A 25,714-nucleotide genomic window follows, 5' to 3' on the forward strand; every position below is an offset into this window, starting at 1 on the left:
AACTGATGATTGCTGAGACTAAGCAACTTGAGAAAGAAGTGACTTGAGGAAGATTGTGTCTGACAAGTGGCCAAGTGGACATGTGACCTCCTACTGCTCTGTCCTGAGTCTGAGTTCTTCCTTGCTGACCTCTGTTTTCTTTGCTCCACGTGTACACTGCTCATTGACTAAACAGTGGCAGCCATAGAGAGGCAGCCTATACCAGTGTGCTGATATCTATTAAGTGCTTAATAAATAGAAATTTATTTGGAGCCACATAAAACCTACCTAGTAAATATATCAGAAAATGAAATTATGATCAAAATTACTGTATCTAACAGCTGTTCTTTATAGTAATTCACATATGGTAAACTGTCATAGTTCTCTTCAGTGAGTTTTTCAATTTTATGGAAGATAAATCAAACTAGAAAACCCTAAGTAGAAAGAAAATTCTACTCTATTTTTGTAACATATGTATAATTTTAAAGATCCTGTTCTGGATCTTTAGGAAAATCATGAAACCTCTCCATCAGATTAACAATAAAAAATGGACTGACTGTCCTTGCGCTTACTGACAAAGAATTACAAAAGTAAGATCAGGCTGGGCACACAAATTCAAAGTTTAAATTTGTACCAATAGTGATAGATCTATAATTGAACCTCAAGGAGGAAAAGAGAAAGAAGAAAAATACTGAGGGACAACTTCAATTTCTATGTGAAAAGCTGGCAGCCAACCTAATTTAAAAAAAAAAAAACAAACAAAAAGCCTCAGGCAAAGGAACTGCTATCACATTGTAGGGAATAAAATGAACTTCACCTTTTAAAAACTCCAACCAAACTCAACTAAGTTATTAAACAGTAAGACATGTGAAATCCAAGCCTTTTAATGATATAAAGGCCAGAAGAAAAGTGTAATTGCTTGATTCATTAGCAAGTGATTTGAAAAGTAAGTATCTCCCGATCACCACAAGGGCTCATATAAATACACTTAATGTAAACCAAAATAGTGCCTATGGAAACATCCCATAAATCATACAGACCTACCTGTGCAATGACCAGGTTCAGTGCAGGTAGCCAAGACATGCCAACATACATGGTTTTATTTCCAATTTAGAACTAGGCTAGCAGTATACTTTCTGACAGCAATGCTCCTTGAGAACGCAGTTCACTCAGCATTGTCCTTTGGGGTCTAAAGGAGAAAGTCACAGTGTGATGATCTGTGTATACCGGGCCTTTAAACCTCTGAGGGAAATGAAAATAGTACACACATAAATAAATAATGCTGAATACATGGGAGAATGTAAGCCAGTGCTGATTTTTGTGGGTCGGGGGAGAAAAGTTTTTAAATGCTGAGGTAGATTTCAAAAGCAAGAGAGAGTGAAAGAATTTGCACTGAGTTTGCAAATTTGATAAGATTTGAAAAGGTGCAAGAGCACTCAGAAGAGCAGGCCAAGTCTGAAAGGTTAAAAGTCAGAATGAACTGAGCATATCATCCTAAAAGCTGGCCTCTGCCTTTCCTTAAAATTTAATGATGGAATTAAGACACAAAAATAAAACAATTTTAGTCTGGTTCATTCTTTCTACCTTGGCCCAATGTCTTCAAGAGTAGTGGAGAAGAGAAGTATTTTTGTAAAGGTTTTATTTTTTATTTTTAGAGAGGGCAAGGGAGGGAGGAAGAGAAATATAAATGTACAAGAGAAACATCCATCAGTTGGGTTGCCTCTCACTCACCCGCAACTGGGGACCTGGCTCACAGGCCGGGCCTGTGCCCTGAGGAGAATCCAACCTATGACCTTCCAGTTTGCAGGCTGGTGCTGAAACCACTGAGCTACACCAGTCAGGGTGGGAAGATAAAGTATTAAAACCAAGGAGGCATATGATATGTTAGAAAAAACCAATAGCTTGGGCTCCCCAGGAATGATAGCAAATTCTCATTCCAGAACTTTCTTACTTTTGTGACCTAAGGCAAGTTATTTAGCATTTCTAAGCCTCAATTTCCTGATCTATAAGATGGGGCAATAAGACACCATTCATAGGCTTTTTGAAAATGATATTTTTATGATAACATTTAGTTCCTTTTCCTTCACACTATTTCTCAAATTCTAGGACCTGAGTATTTGCTCTGAGAAAATATGAGTGATTTCTAAAACAATTTTTTCCTTCTCAGCTACACTGAGTGCTAAATACTTTGTGAGCTCTCCATCTTTTTGTAGTGAAATGGCAGGACAAAGGAGAATGCCTCAGTTGAAGCATTTTGTTATCCTTGTTAGAATCACTGTGTTCTTTTCTCGCTCATGAGGCACCTTGCTAAAAAGTCTTATACGAAGCAGGTCTACAGAGAATCATTCCGGTGGGAAATGACAGTGCTCCTTCAGGAGACCCTCCTCATTTTCTTGGCTGCTAGTTTTTATTTGTTTGTCATTACATTCAATTACATGCTTTCTTTTTTTGTTTTCATTCTCTTGTTTACACCGTATGTGTGTGTATGTGTGTATGCACCTACAGATAAAGAAGTTTCAATTGTCATCCTACCCAGGAAGTTTCCCATCTCATTCTTTATGATTATTCATCTATTTTTCCATAAAAGTTTCCTAACCCTCTCTTCTCAGACTAGATAGATGTCCCTTTTATGATTTTCTAATACCTTGAACATATCTGTAGCATTGTGCTTCCCACAGCATATATGTTTTTACATTCTTTCCTATCCTAAACTGTGAATTCTTTGAGGGTAGGAACCATCTGATTCTTCTCTGTATCCTGGGTTTAGTTGCCTGGCATGCAATGAGGCACTCAATAGAAAAAAATATAATATGTTTATTTAGAAGCAGCAAAAAGGTTGCCCTTTTCTTTATCATTTAAACAGTAAATATTATTCCATACATCAAAAGGCAAAGGTTTCATTCATCCTTTATTCAGTGCTTATCCATATCATCCTCAAATATAAGACAGCACCTCCCTGCTCCAGTTCTTTATTCATGTACACAATTCTCCAGTGCTATGCCTTACAGACCATCTTAGTGCAGTGACATACCATGTAACAATGGGAATACATTCTGAGAAAGGCATAATTAGGTACACTTGAATAAATCTAGATGGTATAGCTCACTACATACCCAGGCTACATGGTAGAGCCTACTGATCATACAGTGTAAGCTTTGTACAGCACGTTACTTTACAAAACAACATGAGATCAAATCAAACACAAGAAGAAAATGATGCAATCAAGAGAGGTGGTAAAATGAGATGTATGAAGTTGCTTGCTACTGGTGTAAAATGGCAAAATGCTTTACAGTAAACTTTTTTGCTAGAAGTGGTACACTCTGAAATAACAATAAGACATATAGTACAGTAAATGAATAAACCAGTAACATGGTCATTTATTATTATCATATGTACTATACATAATTGTGTGTTCTCTACTTTTGTACAACTGGCAGCACTGGAGGTTTGTTTGCACCTGCATCACCACAAACACCCAGTGAGTAATGCATTGGGCTGCAATGCTATAATGGCTATGGCATCACTAGATTGACAGGAATTTTTCAGCTCCATTATAATCTTATGGGACCACCATTGTGTATGCACTCTGTTATTGTCCAAAAGGTCGTTATGCAGTTCATATCTGTAATTCTCCATTGAGTTCAATTTTTTCAAGTTCTTCACTTAGATCAGTAAATATAATTTACTCTGTGCTTGTGTGTAAACAATGCTGATTTATTTTCCCTTTTAATTCTAGGTCTAGAGAAAAACAACTCAAACATTTCTGCAGCATTAAACAAAGAAAGCTTGGGTATTAGTCAAAGTTCAATTTTAAAGCATCAGGCCCAGGTATCCTATTTGATAAGGAAGTATTCTTGGGCAAAATTCATCTGTATCAGTCAGTGCTCCTGGGCACTCAGTTTGAGCAGAACTACTCAGTATTTTATTGCATACAACTAAACCTTGATAAAGGCAGCATCTTTTTACCCTGTAATTCATAAAAACTCCTAATTTACACATCAGCTTCACTTTTTTAGAGTGCCCACTGGGATAATTATACAGGTTGTTTCACTTCTGTCTGCTTTATTTAGATAATAAGCCCAAAGGCCAGGATGCCTTTGCGCTTTCTATCTATAGCACTAAATACAATGTGTGCCTACAACACTCATGAAACAATAATGCTAGACTTTTAATATCTTTTTGTAACAGATCTTTTTGAATAGTCTAGAGCCTATATTAGGGTCAAGTTCTGTTTATATTCTTCTTGAGATTTCTATATTGATTCCAACATGAGAAATTATAGGCTATTAATGTACCATTTAGAATTTTTTCTTTTTGAACATTTTAAACAGTGCATTACTGGTACTTAGTTATACTGTGAATCATATATATGGTTTCCTCTAGACACAAAACCAGTAATTTCATTCAATTTATTCTAAGGGATAGCTCAGTAATGTGAATGTTCTTAGTGATTACACTTTGCCATGGAGTGTTTTAAATGATTTACATACAAAAAAATTATGATACATTTTAAAACTTGTTCAGTGTCTCACAACTAAAAAGATGAAAATCTAGGATTTGAACACACTGACTGTCCATGGTCTTAACCACAATATCCGACACAAAGTTTGCACTATAGTAAGTGAGGATTTTTCAATTCTGCGAAACTGAGTTAAGTCATAAAGTTCCTGACAAAACTATTACACTTAACTGCAGTATTTTTAGTCTTAATTTTAACTATTGGTTTTCTTTAAACATCTTTTATTTCTAATCTCATACTTAATAATTTTTTGATATAATAAGCTCTCTACCAAGGCAGAATTTTGTCCTTATTTCTAAGTTTTATTAAAATATAAATGCTTTTATTATAATAATGCCTTTGGAAAATTTGTGTAGGAAAAGTAAAAAGAATATATAGACAAAATCTTCACAGTAATACCTCAGTATTAACTACACAAGCACATATGCTTATTCGGGCACACAAAAACTCAGTTAAGCTCTGCTTCTCCATGTTACTTCTTCACTTTTCTTCCCACCTTTGTAAAGCCTATTTAAAAATTACCCACTTATTCTTCTACTGAATGCTTGCAGTGTTTTCTATATATTACAGTCAATCATCCAGAGAATATTTGTTGATTGCCGTGCCCATGATGCTTGGCATATACATCAGTAAACAGAGAAAACATCTGCCACATGGAATGTGCACTCTAGCATCAGAAGTCAGACAATAAATGGTAGAATTAATAAATAACTTTATAGGAGGATAAAAGGTGATCTGTGCTATGGAGTAACATAAAAAACAAAGCTGGGTTAGTTAGTGAAAAGCGCTGGGGAATGGGAGTTGAGGTAAGCTGGAATATTAAATAGGGTGGTCTGGGAGGAATCACTGAGGAAGGGCTGAGTAAAAACACCTGAAGGAAGAGGGATAGCCAGGCAGCTATGCAAGGGAAGTGTATCCCGGGCAGTTGAGGATGTTTTTAACACTTAAAACTAATTGTAAAGTCTTATTATTGTGAGCAGGAGCACCCAAATATGGTGTTAGAGAAAACATGAAGTGTAAAATACTAGTTCAGTCATTCAAGAGCCCAGGGTGGTCATCATTTCTCTCCTACAAATGAACTCTGGTTTGGAAGAATATCTGAGATAAGAAATAGAAATCCATGAGTTTTCCTCTGAACCAAAAGAGAGGTAATCAACTAGGAACTGTGACAGCAAGAAGACAACCAGCAGGCTGGCTCCTGAAATGATGGCATTTACCATTAAAATCAATTTAAAAAGAATAGGTGTCAAGTTAAACTTCACCAAAGGTTAGGACCTTAAAAACAGCTAGGAAACATGCTGCAGGAACACTGAATAAATACATTGATGACAAAGAAGTGATTAAAACTCTTTCAACAAGACTTCCATGATGGATAAAGTTGGGTCTGTTAGAGAAATACAATTCAGGAGAGGAATGTCTGGAGGCCGGATGGAGAACCATCCTCCTCCACCATGGGGACAAAGATACGGATGATAGTAGCACCCTTTCAGAAGCCAGCCTCAAAATGTGTGTCCTCATAAGAGTAGAGAGAGAAGAGAAATATTTGTGGGCTAGAGAAAGACCTATCTTTTTTATGCAATGTAAATGAAGCAAAGCCAAGAGTCATGCATGTAGAAAATATTTGGAAACTGATTTTTCAAAGGGCTGAGGTTTACATACTGACAAAGGTAGCATTATTACATTGACTCCAAGTTGGGTGAGCAGATTCTGATGTCTAGAACCTGAGTGGAAGATACTACATACTACATAATAATACACTGCGATCTGAAAAATAATACCTGGAAACCTCAACTGAGTACAAACTGCTCTGAGGACTTAAACAGATTTTATAAACCTCTGTAATTTCCCAAACTGCAAACTTCTAATTTTTATTATTCTTTGTTTCTCAAGTCAAATATTGCTTCCTCAAAGATGGTTTCCCAAATCCCCCACTGCATAAAATTTCTTGGCTTTACAGTTTCATAGGGTTTCCATAGTTGCAATTAAATCCTTAATCACATAATAATAATTTACAGCATTTCTATCCTTCTAAAATATACGTTTTGTAAGGACAAGAACTAGGATTTTTGGTCTTACTGTCCATTGTTTCCCCAAATGCTGAGCCCAGTGCCTGGGTAAGGGAAACACAACAAACGTTCCTCAGATCATTTCCTCAGATCCACACTGAGTATATCCTGGGCATGAGATCCCCTAAGTCGGGAGGTCACTTGTCTATTTTGAAATCTGGCCAGGTTTTACTCTTTCCATACAACATCTGAAAGAGTGTAGGAGATATAAAGATAAGCCTATGTGTTTCCTGTCTCATATACATGATCACAGTGACACTACCAGCCATTAGATTCCCTACTTCTCTGTTCTGTACCCGTTGTGACACCTATTCGGTACTTGTTGTCGGACCCATACTACTGACATGTTCACCTGCTTATGCAGTTTTCCATCTTTTCCATATGATATGGTCTGCCTGCAGGGCGAAACTTATTACCATGCTTGCTCTGCTCTAATAGCATTTGACAGTCCATGACAAATCATAGCATGGCATAGAAGAGAAGAGACACACAGTAACTGTTTTAAAGTACTTAAATTTAATTTAAAAATTAAACTATTATCATTTTTAAATTTTCATGGCATTGGAGTTACCTCAATTTTTTACTGAAATTTGCTTAAAGTAGTTTCCTGTATACTCTAACAGTAAAGGAGTATATTTCATGCTCTATTTTCTGCTCCTGAAGTTGAGAATAAAGGATTGAAGGTCAAATATGTTTTCTAGGACTCAGAAGTCACTATTTCATAACTAAGTTTTCCACTAAATAACTGATGTTTTAACAGTGTGAAAGTTAACAAGCTTCTCAAAGTGAGTTGCATACTTCCTATTCACTAATGATTTTACTTTTATTTAAGTATCTCTTCTTTCCCTTCAGAATCTCAAGTTCAAATATGGAATTAAGAAGAAAGGCAAAGAGCTGAAAAATAATTATAATTTGATCCCCCAAATGGAAAAAAAACCCCACAAACTTTAACAAGTGTTACAATTGCAAGTGCATAGAACAGTGACTACTATATGTAAAACCACCTAAAAGTTGCCTTTTTATAGGAACATTTCTCTGCTTATGCGGTGACACTAAAAAGGAAAGACCTAGTTGAAAAGAAAGACATATCATAGCACCCAGATACAGCAAATGACTCAAATGCCTCCCAGGATTCTTTTTATTTCAAACATCATTAAAACAGTAACATTTTCCTTCTGTTTTTACCCTTCTTAATTTGAAGGAAAATTCAGTGCATTTCTACTGCTTGACACAGTGTAATTTACGAAGCTTTATAAAGAATAAGAATTACTAAGATGTGAACTATAAAACTGCACTGTGTGAAAGGTAGTGGGAAATCTAAAAGTTATAAGATAATATTAAAACCAAAGCCCAATTCAAGTGCAAGTGAAACCTAAGACAATGCATTAAGCCAATTCTTAATGCAAGTATTCGCTTACACAGTGTGGAATTGCTTTCCATGTAGGAGAGAACAGGTCGGGGCAGAGTGTCAGGGGAATACACTCACACAGGCTTTCTGGGAGAAAACACTGGAGTTCCACCTGGAGGCAAAGGAAACTATTAAGAGCCAGGTCTCTTAGTGTGATATATGGTAATGGAAAAAATACAATAAAAAATAAACTATTAAAATGTTATTTTCTTTTTGCAAGTTCCTTAAGACTAGCCATCTTAAGCTACCTATTTCAATGAAAAATAGTCAGTGTGTTTACCTGGCAAAATAAGTTTATTACACTGAAGACAATATTTTATGTTTAGATAATAAAGTATCATGTTTATTATTATTAATAAATATAGAGATAATAAAAATAAAGATAATGTAGAGTTTTTCATCTCAAGATATAGTTAATCTTTAAAAATTCCTAACATATTCTTGTTTGACTAATAGTTACCTCTGTCATAAATATTTTTAGTCATAAATACATCATCTCTAGAACAGCAAAGAATGGTAATAGCATCTTATATATTACATAGGCCTTAATTCTTTTTTGTACTTTCCTAAACATGACAAATAGTGTCTTAAATTATGTTCTCCTGTATATTCAAAATTAAGCATTTAATTTAACTTAACATTTTAGTAGGGCTGGAATTAGGCCACGGGACAACAGGTCTAAGAAAGCAGGGACTGAAAAGACCAAATGCAGTTTGGGGACCAAAACATAAAACCAGTACATGCGGCAAGCTCCACTGTAGCTGTATTAATAACCAAAAAGAAAGATCCCAGGAGGAGAAATTAATTTTACCTCTTCTAGGTAGTTACTAAAGAATATCATAGAAAGTTAGAAACATTTCAACTGGGTCTGAAGGTTTTGACAGAAATTAACAGAAAGATAAGGTCGGGCAATATATTATTGAAAAAGCTCAAGTCTATGTGGATGCACTCAGTATGCAGCATTTCAGGGACAAGACTAAAGTGAGAATGAGGAAAAGTTGGTAGGAGATGAGACTGATTGGCCATTTATGTCTTGAAATCCCCATTTGGTTTACATATTGATACTTCAGAGAGTAGCCATTGAAAGTATCTGAGGAGGAAAATAATATTTGAACTTTAAAAACAGGATTCCACAACACTTGCAGGAACTTTTAATACCTCCCTCTCTAATTACATCTTTTCTTCTCTTCCTCAGTTCTGAGGCTAATCCATCCACCCCCATCCCTTGTCAGTCTCAGCCACTCACACTTACAGAGGTAACTCGACCTATCACTTGTCTCTTCTCCCTTCTGCCTTCCTTTGTCTTTGCTACTAATACTTTGTGCTAAGAATTTCATTAACAAGTGCTAAATTCCAGAAGAATCACTTTCAGAAATATTATGGGAGCACAGTAGATGGTGCTGGGTGCATGTTTTCCCCCTAAATACAGCATGCTTTGAAAGGAGTCTGTTCTGACAGAGTGAGATATTGTAAATTGCCCACATTTCTGCTGTTTATTTCTCCCACACTTCTACAGCTGCTTGTCTCTTTTTAGCTGGGGGCTGACCATAAGGAAACTGACCATAACAACTCCAAATATGGAAGATGTTGGTTTGATGGGCTCTGTTTTTCTTTGGAGATGCATTCAAGAAAAAAGCTCAATTAAAGCTACTTTTTTAAAGGTCTGTTTGAATTAAAAAATATTTATTTTTTATTAAAGCTCAATAAATGATATATTCTGTTATGGTCTCAGGAGCTGTAATTCTCTTGTTCTCCTGAACACACCTACACAGTACATTCTGACACTCCTCTTAGCCAAGGAAGTAGCAAGACTGAGTAGGAGGCAAATACATTAAGCCAACAGATCTGTCAAATGTGGGGCTGCATAATCAACATACCTAAGCATCCCTCATTCTTTCTCCTACAACCACAATCAAACACTATGATTTTAGTTCATTATTTTATTTTATTTTAATTTTATTAATTGTTCACGTACAGTTTTCTGTCTTTTACTACAATCCCAGCCCACCCCGCCACCCCTCCCCACCTCCTTACCATTTCTACCCCACCCCCTAGTGTTTGTGAGAACATGGATGGAACTGGAAAGCATTATGCTAAGCGAAATAAGCCAGGCGGTGAAAGACAAATACCATATGATCTCACCTTTAACAGGAACCTAAACAACAAAACAAACAAACAAGCAAAATATAACCAAAGACACTGAAATAGAGAACAGGCTGACAGTGACCAGAGGGGAGAGGGGAGGGAAGTTCATGGGAAAAGGGGAAGGGTTTACAGGAACAAATATAAAGGACACACGGATTTTAGTTCATTCTTGCCCTCATTTATAATGAATTAAAGTTGTTCTTTTGAAGCTTTAAAAAAAAACCCATCTTGGTGGAAAACCTAATTACAATTTTTCATATATACACACACATAAATAATGCCATGGGGGGAAAAATCTCATAAGAGAAAAAAAGAGTAAATCATGATTTTCAGATGTTGTTTAAAGAAAGTGAAAAATTACCAAAGACCACTGCTCTCCTTGTATCTATTAAGCACTGGAAAATTTAATGAAGGCTGTGTGGGTGTTAACTTTAAAATAACCTTTATAACGATTTTAATTCCTGAATTCAAGAATGGAAAAAGAGATATTTCTGAATAAATAGCACTAGATACAATTGAAAAAAAGGTAATTGACTTTGTCATCACTCATAAAAGAAAAATATTTTAAAAAGCTCTGTCATCAGTGCCCTCCTCCCACCTCTCAGCGTGAGGGCTGTGCGACCAGGTGCAGACCTCGTTTCCCGTAAGCAAAATTGCCTCCTCGGTACTATCAGCATTTATATTTACTGAGTTATGCATATACATAGTAATATAAAATGAGTTATTAGAAATAATTTGTACAAGATCAATCTGCATTAGCCATGAGAAAAATTACGTAATTATAAGTTGTGATCATTTTACCAGTTACTGGGCTTCATGCTTATGGTCAAAACTACTCAGTCACTGACAAAGAGAGACAACTACAGCAAAATTCTCAGCAGTTCCAACACTGGGGATGAAGACAGTTTGTCACCGACCCTTTTAACTGTGGTGAAAAGTAGCAGAGCTGCATCCCGCAGAATTTGAGGTTTTATCTCTAAGAAACTCCCAATTGAAACCAGCCACTACCCCAACAGACCACATTTACTTTAAAATCAGTTTTGAAAGACACCAGTTACTGAATTTTTCAGACTGTAAGACAAACTAGACCATAAGACACACCTAGGTTTTAGAGGAGGAAGATAGGAAAAAAAATTTGAAGCAAAAAATGTGGTAACATATTTAATAACATAAATAACATAGGCCACTGCAACCCCCCCCACCCCCACTCCCCGCCACAGTGAGCCAGGTAAGCTACATTTGGACTATAAGACACACCCCCCCCCCTTTCCTCCCAAATTTGGAGGTGGGGGAGCATGACTTAGAGTCAAACAATATGGTATTTCCAAATTTTATCATATCCACATAGACACCAAAGATAGTTTTTGAGACTTCCAAGAAAAGCAAAGCCTATGAACAGGTCATCTGGGGAAAATATTAAACCAGTTCATTCAAATAATGAAAATTAGAAAACTGTTAGAATAATGTTCTGTATTTTACCACTTAAGACATTCCTTAATTCTAGGTATTACTTAATAAAATGAAGAGGTAGCAGGGAATGCAGTGTACACTCTTAAACGACTTTTCATAAACATTTTTCTCTTTTTTAAAAAAGATTTTATTTATTTATTTTTAGAGAGAGGGGAAGAGAAGGAGAAAGAGAGGGACAGAAACATCAACATGTGGTTGCTTCCCACACACCCTAATGGGGACCTGGCCCACCACCTAGGCAGGGCTCATGAATATTTTCTTTTAGCATAAAGACCAATGTGGTTTTAAATGATTCTACTTGCCCAGTACTTTTTACTCTACAAAGTTTTAAGTAATCAAGAGTTTTTAAATTCTGGAATTTTTTATTCAATCTAGAGATCCAGTGATAGAATTAGAAATTACTTAAGATTATAAACATAATGGATTGTGCTTATGTCTCTGTAAAATATCGTTTATATAAAATTCACTTCCTTGAACCATAAACTGCATACAATAAAATTCACCAATGCATACATACAACCTCATAATATTTGCAAAACATATGCTCTTGTATAAACACATTTAAGTTAGTATATAGAATATTTTTGCACTCCAGAAAGTTCCCTTCTGTGCATTGGTAGTCAATATTCTCACCCCACCCCCAACTCCTGAAAATCGTTGCTTTGCTTTCTGTCACTGTGGTTTTGCCTTTCCAAATTTCATATCATTATGATCCTATTGTATTCACTGTTTTGTGCTTGGCTTCTCTCACTTAGTAAAATGATTTTGAGATGCATCCATGTTCTCTGAACTAATAGCCTGTTCCTTTATAAAAGCTGATAGCATTGCATTGTATCCGTACTCCACAACTTGTTTGCCTATGCAAACTAGTTGATGGCAACTTGGGGATGTATCCAGTTTTTGGCTATTATAAAGAAAGCTGCCAAGAACATTTGAATGCAAGTCATTGTATAAATTTGTATGTCCATTTCACTTGGGAGAATCCTATTGCTAAGGTTTTTGGGCCACATAGGAAATGTTTGCTTTACTTGAACTGTGAAACTGTTTTCCAAGGAAGTTCCCTTATTCTACTATCATATCATACTGATAGAACTGTATGATATGATATTTCCAGTTGCTCTTCATCCTTATCAGCATTTGTTATTGTCAGTCTTTTCTTTTTCATTTTAGCCATCCCAGTGAATATAAAATGATTTTATTTGCAATTTTCATTTGCATTTCTCTAATTACTAATGATGTTGAATATCTATCTAATCATGAGTTTATTTACCATTCCTATATCTTCACTAATGATATTTAAAATGATGACATTTTTAAAAATCAGGTTGTCTTATTAAGCTCTAAGAATTCTTAAATATAATAAATAAAAATTTTTTATCATTTGTTTTACAGATATGTTCTCTCAGTCTGTGGCTTGTTTTTAAATTTTCTAAGTAGTATATTGTGAAAAGCAATATATTTAATTTTTACAAGTCTGATTTATCAATTTTTTCATTTTATAATGTGCTTTTTTGGCTCACCCAAATTCACAAAAGTATTCTCCTTTTCTCCCTACATGTTGTAGAGCATAGGTCTACATATAGGTCTATAAACCAGATTGAATTAGTTTTGTGTAAGACGTGAGATAATGTTTGATTTTTTTATGTGAATATCCAACTATTTTTAGTAACATTTGTTAAAAACCAAACAAAACCAAAAAATTAAAAAAAAAAACTTCCCAGAATTTCTGTATTGAAATACTTTGGTTCCTTTGTCAAAAGTCAATTCACAATATTTTGATGAACTTTCTTTTTTTCCATTGAGCTACATAAATATTTTTGCTTAAATATCACATGGCCTTGATTAACATAACATTAATGTATTAATATAGTTTAGGGTAAGATGTGAAATCAAGTACTGTAAGTTCAACATTGTTTTCTACTTTAAAATTGTTTTTATCCTTCCTCCTTTTTTGTGATCTCGTGTGTATTACAGAATCAAATAGTCAATCTACTAAGATATTTTATGGAATTTTCAGATTATACCTAAACTATAGATCCCTTTGGATATAATGGAATCTTAACAATATTGAGTTTTCTAATCTATTAACTTGGGATATCCCTATACCTATTTAGTTATTTTTAAATTTCTCTCAGTTATGTTTTATAGTTTTTGGCCTTCAAATTCTGAATATATTGTGTTAAACATATTCCTGTTTATTATGTATGATATTATAAATTCCATTGCTTTTTACATTTTAATTTTCAATTGTTTGTTGTTAGCATACAGAAATACAATTGATTTTTGTGTTTCCTGCAAACTTGCTGAACTCATTTATTAGTTCAGACTGTCCAGTCTTTTCTGATTAAGACAGCTTTACTTCTTCATTTTCAGTCTATATATCTTTTATTTCTCTTCTTGTTTTAGTGTACTGCCAAGGACCGCAAGTCAAATGTTAAATAAAAGCCAGGAGTGCAGATAGCCATGCTTTGTTTCTAATCTTAAGGAGGAAGCTTTATTTTTCATTGTTAAACCTAATGTGAACGACAAGCTTTCAGAAGATGTATGCCCTTTATCAGGCTGAGGGGTCCTTTTATTTGGTAAAAGATTTTGTTTTGGATTTTTTAAATTAAATTTAGTGGGGTGACAATGGTTAATAAGATCATATAGTTTTCAAATGTATATTTCTATGATACATTATCTGCATGCTGCATTATGTTCCCACCACCCAAAGTCAAATCATCTCCCATCACCAAAAATAAATGAAGGAGACTATATTAAACTGAAAAGGTTCTGCAGAGCAAAGGAAACCAACAACAAAACAAAAATGCAACCACCCAAATGGGAGATAATATTTGCAAACAACAGCTCCTACAAAGGGTTAATATCTAAAATATATAAAGAACTCACACAAAAATCCAATTAAATAATAGGCAGAGTACCTGAACAGACACCTCTCCCATGAAGACATAAAAACAGCCAACAGATGTATGAAAATATGTTCAACTTAGGGAAATGCAAGTCAAAACTACAATGCAATACAATGTCACACCTGTTGCAATGGCTAATATCCCCAAGACAGGTAACAACAAGTGTTAGGTTGTAGAGGAAAAGAAACCCTCATTCACTGCTGGTGGAAATGTAAACTGTCTTGGATTTTGTTAAACACTTTATTGTATTTACTAATATAATTATCTGTTAGTATGAACAATTGCATTGACTTCTGAATGTTGAATTAAACCTTCCATTCTTGGACTGAAATCCACTTGGTCGTCCTGTATTACACCTTTTTATATATGTTGCAGGATGGTATTCAGTATTTGCTGAAATTTTGTTAAGGATTTTTGAGAGATATTGTTCCATAGTCATCTTGTAATGTCTGTCTGGTTTTGATAGCAGGATAATGTTGACTTCATAAAATAAGACTGGCAGTATTACAGTGTTTTCTTTTTTTCTGGAAGAGTTTCATAGTTCTGGAAATATTTTTTCCCTAAGTGTCTAGCAGAAATCATCAGTGAATCCGTAGTGAAACCCATCTCTTTTTTCTGATATTATTAATTTGTTACTTCTCTATTTTCTGATCAGTTGGGCTAAAGATTTGCCAATTTTATTAATCATTTCAAAGAACTGCCTTTTGGTTTTCTTTTTTTTCCTGTTTTTATTTCATCTAGTTCTTGATTTATGCTTCTTATTTCCTTCTTTCTGCTTGCTTTGTATTTAATTTTCCCACCTTTCACCTTGGGTAGTAGCTTAGACCATCATTTTAATACAGATTTTCTAATATAAAATCATCTAATATAAAACATTTAATACCAAAATATCCATCTGGTTATTGCTTAACTGCATGTTATCACTAGTAGTGATTTCATTTACAGTGAGTTCAAAATATTTTCTAATTTCCCTCGTGATTTCCTCTTTGAAATATGGATTATTATAAGTGTCTCATGTAACCCCCAAATACTCCAGATACTTCCCACATACTCTTCTGTTACTGAGTTCCAGTTTATAACTCCTTAGTGGTCAGAGATCATACTTGGCATGTTTTTTAAATCCTCTTTAACCTGTTGATACATTTTATGGTCCAGTATATGGTTTTACCTGGTGAATGTTCTCTGCTGTTGTATGAAATATTCAAGCAGGTCATATCAAATGATAGTTTCACTTGACTCTTCTATATCATTATTGATTTCCTCTACTAGCTGAACCAGGAACAGAGAGTAGATTGGTCTATTTCTCCTTTCAGTTTTACTAAACTTTGTTTCTTGTGATGTGAAGCTCTGTTATTGGATCCAGACATATTTAGGATTACCATGTCTTTGATGAATTGACCTCTTTATCATCATATAATGTCTCTTGTTCCCCTGATAATATTTTGTGTTTTAAAATCTACTTGTTTGACATTAATAAAGCCATTCTAGCTTTCTTTTGAATAGTGCTTACTTCGTATACCAATTCCCAGCTTTTCACTTTTAAAGTGTCACTTAAATATTTCGGAGGATTATGTTTTCTCCACCCTTCTACCAATCCATTTCTGCCCTCCGCCGCATCCACAGGCTTTCTGCATGTCAATAAATGGAATACCACATATTCTGTAGCTCAGGACAGAAATTTGAGAAATATCTGATTCCTCTCTTATCTATCAAACACATCCTAATCATTCTTCAGAAAATATCAATAATTCATCTACTTTTCTCTCTATATAGAACATGAACCTCTAAGAGGTCAAAATCTTTACTACCTTAGAGCTCCTGAACTATTTCCAGCTCCCACTCCTGCCCGCTTCCACTCCACTTCCTGCACAGTCACAGGCGTGATCTTAACCTATTGTATATTACATTATTAACCACCTTTTAAACCTTGTGGTCTGTCCCATTGCACCTAGAACAAAATTCCAAAATGACCGGGAAGGCCCTGTGCAGCTAGCACCCTAACTCCCTCTCTAAACCCATCACTTCGTGTGGATGTCAAAGCTTTGGTTCTACGAGGTGGTTCTGTTTCTCAATTCTACCAAACTTTTTTTTTCTATTTAGCACCTCAGCTGTTGTCTTGGACCAAAATAAATTCACCTCAGCACTTTCATTGTTACCATTTATACTTTAAGAGCTCATGCATCCAAAAAAGCTATGTCTCAGTAATTTATTTTTCAACAAATATTTGTTTGATGAATAATAGATGCCAGACACTGAATTTCATGCTGAAAATAGAATGGTAAGTCCAAAGAAGTTTACTCTTTGCCCCCAAGGAGCTTACAATTAAATGAAGAAGACAAATATTCAATAAAAGTGCAAATATTCATTTTTTAAAAACCCACAAAGAAAGTGAGCACAGCTCTGTGATAACCCATAGTAAACTGAAATAGACTGAAGTTTTAAACAGGCTTCGGTGATGAAGGGTTCTCCGACCATGATGTAAGGGGGAATAACAGTTAAATAATATATTGTGACTTCAGGAGAGATAAGCATATTAGTTGAAAGTTTAGCTCATATGCTGTTAACAAGATAATGTGATTACAGTTTTGATTAGACATATCATGATTAGTACTTGATTCCAACAACTCTCAATTTGGCACCATCTTATCATATATCTAAAAGTACAATTATGGGTTTATTATTTTAAAAGGAAAAGAAAATATGTTGTGCACCAAAACAGAAGAGCTAAGAGAAGTAGAAGTTTTTGTATAAATTTTTCATTCCTAATTTGTTACAAATGTAGTTACAAATATAAATAAAAATTTATATGACTGTAAAGATTAATTTTGTGAAAACATGAAATACTTGAAGTTTCAAAAATACCTTTCTTAGGCCTCACCCAAATACATCAACCTAATTCAACTCTTCTTTTGATATGAACTTATTTATTTATTTTTATCCTCATGAAGACATCTTTTTTTTTTTCATTGCTTTAGAGAGAGGAGAGAAACACACACACACAGAGAAACATGAATGTGGGAAATAGTAACTGGTTTCTTCCCACACATTCCAAGACCAGGGATTGAACCAGCAACCTAGGCACATGCTCTGTCAGGAATCAAACCCTCAACCTTTCAGTTATGAGACAACACTCCAACCAGTTGAGCCACGACGGCCAGGGCTTGATCTGAACTTTAAAGTAGAGGCAAAATGGGCCAATATAAGGGACAGAGACATTCGAATTTTTCAGATTTGTTTCTGGGCTGTCACTTCAAATAGTCTGCATTGGAAGGAATGCTAGTAATCTAGTAGAAGTATGACATAATTTGAATTAAAGTTGAACTTAAATAGAAACTCTTCTTCCTCAGTTCCTCCCATCTGTATAAAGTTTTTCTCTCATCAAATTCTGGTAATTGAAGGTTGGTGTTATTTAGCCACATCTGTTTTAAAGGTATATTACTTTCACATCCTGTGAGTTAACCCTTCCTGTTTAACAAACCACCCCAATACTCAGCGGCTGAATGCAACAACCATTTATCTAGCTCACAACAATCATTTCATTAGCTCAATAATTGGTTTTCCTTGCTATTCTGCTGATCTGGGTCAGGTTCAGCTGATCTCAGCTAGGCTGGCTCATGCATGCATTTAGGTCAACTTGAGGGTCACCTTGGGGCTGCTGGTTTTAGATGGCTTCACTCATAGGTCTGGCAGTTGGCTGGTGATGGGACCATGTGTCTCTCATCATCTAGAAAGTGGTCTATGCTTCTTCCCATGCATACTAGTGCTAAAAGCAGCAAGAGGGCAAGCTCCACTGTGCAAGCGCTTTTCAAGAGTCTATTCAATCACTATTGACTCTTCACAAGAGTCTATTCAATGGGATATTTTGCTAATATCCCACTGGCCAAAGCAACCCACTTTGGATGGAAAAATCTATAACATTACCATTAATATAGAATTTGTGGTCATTTCCATAATTGACAACATTCTCAGATTAAAAATAGTAACAAGCATTTTTTTAAATGCTCATTTCAGTGCCACCCATATAGGAAAGGCACTCAAAATCCATTTCTAACCAAATACATAAATGAATTAACAGATGGATTAAAGACTCCTACTTCAGTTCATTTTATATCTTGGTCTCTGTGACAACTTAAGTACAAATTGGCATTTTTTGTGTTAGCATGTTAGTGCTATTTGCATATAAGTTGACCAAAAGAAATGTAGTAACTTAAGTTCTCAGTTGGGCAACAGGAAATGTGTGAATTACCATTGACTTCCCGACCTGATTTTGTTGCCCCAGAAGCATTTCCTGCTCCTATATGTAGCAAATGACTCTCCTGGATCTAATGATGGCTAGAAGCTTCTAGACTTCACTTTGCAAAAGTCTGTAAAAAGGTCCTAATCTGAATTTTAGAGATGTTTCTACACAGCCTCCAGTCATACAGGTAAACTTCAAATTGCATTCTAGACAGATTCCTGAATTCAAGAATCTAAGATGTGAAAGAGAGCAGAAGTCTCCCATCTCTGTAGGGCAGGGTAGGAGGAGGTTTGAAACTATAGAGGCTACAACCACTAATACCTTTTCACTTTTATACCTATCTGATTTTAACCTAAAATGTTTTTTAACAAAAGCAATATATTCCTTTGAGTTTTGACTTTAGCTAAATTATCGGATATATGACTGTTGCAATGCTGTCATGGAGCATCCTAATGATACTCCAAGCCTTTGGGAAAAATCAAAGGAAAAATGAAACAAGACATCAGGAATTTTAACAGCTCAGTAGTGTTTACACTTGCCTTTGAGCAATAATTAAAAACTGAACATGATTTTATATATTAGTTAATTCAAGACACTAATAGTATTAAATACAAATTGGTTCAAGAATCTCTCTCTCTCTCAAACAGGTTGGTGGTTGCCAGAGAAGAGTGATGAGGGGTGAGTGATATGGGTAAAGGGGGTCAAAAGGTACATACTTCAGTTAGAAGTAGATGTTGAAATGTAATGTACAGCATGGTGACTCTAGTTAATGACACTGTGTTGTATATTTTAAAGTTGGTAAGAAAGTATATTAAAAGTTCTTATCACAAAAAAACATGTGTAATTATATATGGTGACAAAAGTTAACTAGACTTATTGTGATCATTTCACAATATATGCAAAGATGAAAACATCATGTTGTACATCTGAAGCTAATATAATGTTATATGACAATTATACCTCAACAGCAACAAAAAATAATCTATCCATTGTAAACCAAATGGTTACAGGAATAAACAAAAAAATTGAATAATTAATTCCTCAAAAAAAAAGGTTTACTGAGTGATAAAGTTATCCTAATAGGGGCAAATTTGTTATGGGAGAGAATGTCGTCCAGAGTAGGAGCAGCAACTGAAAGGAAAAAAACAAATGGGACTACATCAAGCTGAAAAGCTTTTATTTGGCAAAAGAAACCATCAACAAGATGAAAAGGGAATCTACTGAAGGGAGAATGTATTTGCCAATGATACATCTGATAAAGTGTTAATTTCCACAATAATCATATATACAGAACTTATACAACTCAACACCAAGAAGACAAATAACCCAATTAAAAAAATGGGCAAAGGGTCTAAATAGACACTTTTCCAAAGAGGACATAGAGATGGCCAATAGACATATGAAAAAATGCTCAGCATCACTAGTCATCAGAGAGGTGCAAATTAAAACCACACCAAGATATCACATTACACCTGTCAGATGGCTAATATCAATAAATCAACAAACAGCAAGTGGTGGTGAGGATGTGGAGAAAAGGGAACCCTCATCCACTGTTGGTGGGAATGCAGATTGGTGCAGCCACTGTGGAAAACAGCATGGAGTTACTTCAAAAAAATAAAAAATGGAACTGCCTTTTTACCCAGTGATTCATTCCACTTCTGGAAATATATCCCAAGAAACCCCAAACACTAATTCAAAAGAATGTATACATCCCTATGTATATTGCAACATTCTCACAATAGCCAAGATCTGGAAACAACCCAAGTGCTCATCAGTAAATGAGTAGATAAAAAAGCTGTGGTACATTTACACAATGGAATACTACTCAGCCATAAAAAGAAGAAACTCTTAACATTTTGTGATAGAATGAATGGACTTGGAGATTGTTAAGCTAAGTGAAATACAAGAGTCAGAGAGAGACAAATACCATATGCTGCAACTTGTATGTGGAACCTAATGAACAAAATAGAAACAGAGACATGCATACATACAACAGACTGACAGCTGTCACAGGGGAAGGGGTTGTGGGGGCTGGATGAAAGGGAGTGAAGGAATTAAGCAAAAAAGCATATATAAAACACTTGGATGCAGACAACAGTGTGGTGGTAGCCAGAGGAAAGGGGGTGGGAATAGGTGGAGGTGAGCAAAAGGGGGATAAATGGGGCTGGAAAAGGCCTCTGCTTTGGGTAATAGGTACACAATACACTGTGCAGATGATGTTTTGTTGAGTTGCACACTTGAAACCTGTATAGTTTTCTGAACCAATTTCACCCCAATAAATTCAATTTTAAAAGTATCATGAGACAATATGCAGTATAAAAAAAGAATCAGTGATTTTGGACTAAATGACAAAAGTGTTTCCAATGAAAAAGATGTTTCCTACCCCAAACTACCTCCCACAACACTATCCACTGCATGAGGGAAAGAACGAGATCACGACTGGGTCTCCAGCAATGAACTTAATGCTTTGCACTATGAAAGTAATAAAAACTGTTGAATATATAATTCAGTAGTCAAAAACCCAAGATGCATCATTATGCCATTTGTTTCATTGGACTTGGATTCTTGCAATATGTTAGTTGAAAATTCAGACTATTGGGACTGAAATGGGAAGTACTATAGTCTTATACAGCTCTGGTAAAGGAAAGAAGCATAAGAAAATATCTGAAGGAAATGAGGTTCCTTTTCTGAATAATGTGGCTAATTCTAGGTCTGGACATAAAATTTTACATATTAAACCTGAGAATGCTGGAAGAGAAAGGCAAACTTCCCCATACTCTTTTTAAGTCTTCAGGAGCGAACTATTCTGAAATTTGGTGGAAAATGCATTTTAAAAGAGGTAATCGGCAATCTTACAGAATTGAAATTCTATGGTATTAGAAAAAGTGTGAACTCTACTGGACTATTAAATTTAAAATTCTATCAGCAATATATAGCATTATGGCACTTAAAGTGTGCATATTAAATATATGTCATGAATCATTTGCGACATTTACATAATTTAGAAATATAAGACTATTGTTTGATTTCCATTGCTCTTTAGGGCACCAATTGATATAACAAAATATTAGTTCTCAACTTAGCACCAAAATAAACCATAAATCCCAACCTGCCTGTAATTACTATCAATACATTGTGATATGACTCTTACAGTACAGGCGCCAAAGGTGCCTTCCTGCCCCTGCACACCATTGTTGTTTATTTGGTTTTTTTTCTGTTCATTGGCACAGAAGAAGCTTACATATGCACCAGGAAACTGTATTCTTCTAACTATTGCTTATTGGGCTGTGAATAAATAACTGACTGAGATGGATCAATCAGATCCTCAGCTCTGGAGAGCTGATATGGAAAGTTTCTGAAAGCTAATGTGAAAGAGGCAGGTCTGAAGGTGGAAAGATAGTGATGAAGTGCATTCACAGAAAGAACAAAAAAGGAGAGGCCATGAGGCTCATGGATACTATCAGCTAAAGAGAGTAAAGGCTACCTGCAGGCCAGGCTGAACTCCTACAGCAGACCGACATAAGTATTCCTCATGTGCTACCCCAGAACGTCCCGCTTTATCTAAGCTACCATGGATTCTGTTCCTTATAATAAAATGATCTTATGAATCTAATTTTCTCTTTGCTCATGTAAGGGGCTGGGTCAATGATTGAGCTGTATATTAACACTCAAGAGGTGTGTGTCAGGAGCTTATTGCCAATTGTGATTAATTAAGAGAGTTAATCAGCCAGGTCAACCAAATAAATAAACAAAAAATAAATAAATATGTAAGAAAAGTGATGAACATCACTTTTACATCAAGGAGCATTATTGACAGTACCAGAATATTTGAGTCATTTTCTACTCTTTTTTGCTATTAGAGCCATTTTATTTTATTTTAAACTTACCTTTTCATAGATAACCTGAAAATCTATTTAGATGCTTAATTTAACAGTGTTCCTTTTATAATATCCTTTGTCACAGGTCTTCTTTTGTTTTTCTATTGTCTCAACATTTCCCTTTGCTTCTCTGTGTGTGTGTTTATTAGTGGTATCTGGAACACCACCAGATTTTAAAAGACTTGAAAACTATGAAATAAAACTATGTTTTTATCTGTGTTTTAAAAGTTTTAAGATAAAAGATATTGAATAGAGATCTAATCTTAACACTATTTTTGGTATCTCTTAAATCAGTCTGAATTCATAGATCTTTGAAAATTTTGTAAAATTTTATATTTATTTTCCATTGTTAAGACAACCCCTTTTTAAATTATGATACTAAATAGTTTCTTGAAAAAGTTGTATTTTTATTTATAAAGGACTTAAAATTTGACCAGGTGAGGTTTTATTAGCTAGAATGTAAGGTAATAATTTTTTTGTCAGTTTCACTTATTAATGTATCTCCAGGATCCAGAAAAGTGTTGACCAAGTTGTGATTCAGGTTACTCAGTTTCTTGGACTCTTGAGATTTAATTTATTTTTCCCAAAAGCATGACAAAATAATAAGAAAAAGGACTTCCCTGAGTTGTTGTGGGAATTACATGAGATAATGCTTTGAAAGTGTGCCTGTGAACTGCAAGGTTCTATAAAAATGGCATATATAAATGCTGTTACTACCAGTGGAAAATTTTCTTATAAGAGTTTTAAGAGTATAAATGCAAAAGTGTTAAAATATTTAAGAATTCCAAAGTTAGGCATTTTTAGTGGACTTGACATCCCACTATTATTTATTATGTCAAGGCATGTCTCCGTTCATTCAGCAGGGAATCACCTGTGTTTCTTTATTGACAGAACATGTGCATTTGGAGTAAATGGCAAATATTGACATTTAATATTTTATTTTTGTTAAATTTTAAACTTATGTCGGATTATTGAGTCTTGAAGAGTCAGTTTCTTGTCACTGTTGGCAGAGAAATTTAAAGCACTTATAAAGACTATAATAATTTCAGTGGTTCTGGTGAGGTCAGTTAAAACTAAGTAAATTTTGTAATATAAATCAGAAACTAGAGTGAGCCATTATTACATGTAACCAGGAAAGGTAATTTATAAAGGCATCAGTTGACCTGTCTGAACTATATTTCTTGACACCAGCAGATAGTTTTCAGATATAGATAAAAACTTCGTACTGCCCTGGCAGAGTGGGGCAGTTGGTTGGAGCATTGTCCCATACACCAAAGGTTGCATGTTCAATCCCTGGTCAGGACAATATCTAGGTGGTAGGTTTGATCCCCTATCAGGGCACATATGGAAGGTTGATGTTTCTCTCTCTCCCTTCCTCTTTCTCTAAAATCAGTAAGTATATCCTCAGGTAAGGCTTAAAAAATTTTTTTAAAACTTGGTCTTGACTTAGGACCAAGGTAAATGACTCAATAATTTATAGGGGTAAAGTCAAAAACCTTTTTTTTTTTAGTCCAAAGTCAAGGCTCTTTAGCACTTAACTATACTTTATATTGTAAAAGAAATCAGTAATGCACAGAGTGTTAAAAGACTATTTTGTCTCCATTGGTTGGACTTCTGACTTTGTGTTTGTGTTCTAATGGTAGGCATAAGACTTTTTGGATATCTTATTTATATTTTTGAGCTATAAAATATTATACTGAAGGACACAAATAGAAAAATACATTAAATGTTTAGATCAATCTCTCTCAAAGATCTTACATTTCAAAACTGGGGAAAAATACTTTACACCACTAAGGCAAAATGGTTTTAAAAGTTTTCCTTTTTCCAATGAAAATAGCTACTACCATATTTTCAGACTATAAGACACACTCCCCTGCCCCCCAAATTTGGGAGGAATAATGGTTGTTAATGCTACTGTTGAGTTCTGTTTACATTGGTGAAATATTATGTTATATATGTTATTAAATATTTTACCACATTTTTTGCTTCAAAATTTTTTTTCCTATTTTATTCCTCAAAACCTAGGTGCATCTTATGGTCTGAAAAATTTGGTAACTATTACATACAATTGCATAAGTCTTTTTACTTATCAAGATACTATAACAGCAGAGAAAAATAATTATGAAATTTACCCAAATCGTCTAATGTTACCTCATTTCCAACTCTGAACGACCTGATGATATACTCGTAGATGCTTCAGTGAAATAATTTACTTAAACTGTTCTTATAAAAAAATCTCACTTAGGCCTAGATTACATAAAAATGTAAATTAGCTATATTGATTAATCCTATATTTATATCAATATATTAATATATTTTATATTAATATATTTTGTGTAAATAGAAATTGATGTGTTATATAATATTTATATTAACACAAACAAATACATATTTTATATAAATTAATGCAAGTATATATTTTATATATAAGTATTTACATATAATATTTATGTTAATATAGATATATTGCATATTATATAAATATATGCTATATAATAGAGCACATATTATATGTATAACACAAAACGATATATTTTATATTACTATATAAATATAGATATAAATATTTTATGTATTTATATAATATATAAATATATTTTATATCATGCTATATAGTCATACATTAAATGATATATTAGTAATATGTATTATTTTAATACATTAATATATTATATAATTAATACATTATATATTAATGTGTTACTTTTCATTCTATTGATTACTGGTTAATTCTACATATGTCAGAAATGTCTAGATGCATATTGAAGTATTTGACATACCAGTGTTCCTGCTTGGTCATACAATTAACTTATTGATTTACTGTTGTTTAATTTTGGTTGTCCCAATTTTTCCCTGTTGCTCTCCCCTGCCCCCTACCACTTCCTCAGTCAGTCCCCACCCTGTTGTCCATTACCAGGGGTCCCTTATATATGCTCCTTGACTCTTAAAACCATTTTAGAAATAAACCAAAAAATGAAAAACTTCAGAGACAGAAAGTATACACGGAAGTTTTGATTTTATTGTTCATAATAATTCATAGAAAACATTTGTTATCAACTCTGGTACATAGCTTTACATGGTCAATATCAGATCTTAATATGAG

At 34.4% G+C, this 25,714-nt stretch overlaps 1 long non-coding RNA gene across 1 annotated transcript in view; it reads right to left on the bottom strand.

The window, feature by feature from the left end:
- LOC118496716 overlaps nt 1-25,714 on the bottom strand; it is a 335,683-nt gene that overhangs the window by 192,849 nt on the left and 117,120 nt on the right. The window lies entirely within an intron of this gene.

Source organism: Phyllostomus discolor, chromosome 9 (genome assembly GCF_004126475.2).
Source record: "Phyllostomus discolor isolate MPI-MPIP mPhyDis1 chromosome 9, mPhyDis1.pri.v3, whole genome shotgun sequence".
In the NCBI taxonomy this organism is placed as follows: Eukaryota; Metazoa; Chordata; class Mammalia; order Chiroptera; family Phyllostomidae; genus Phyllostomus; species Phyllostomus discolor.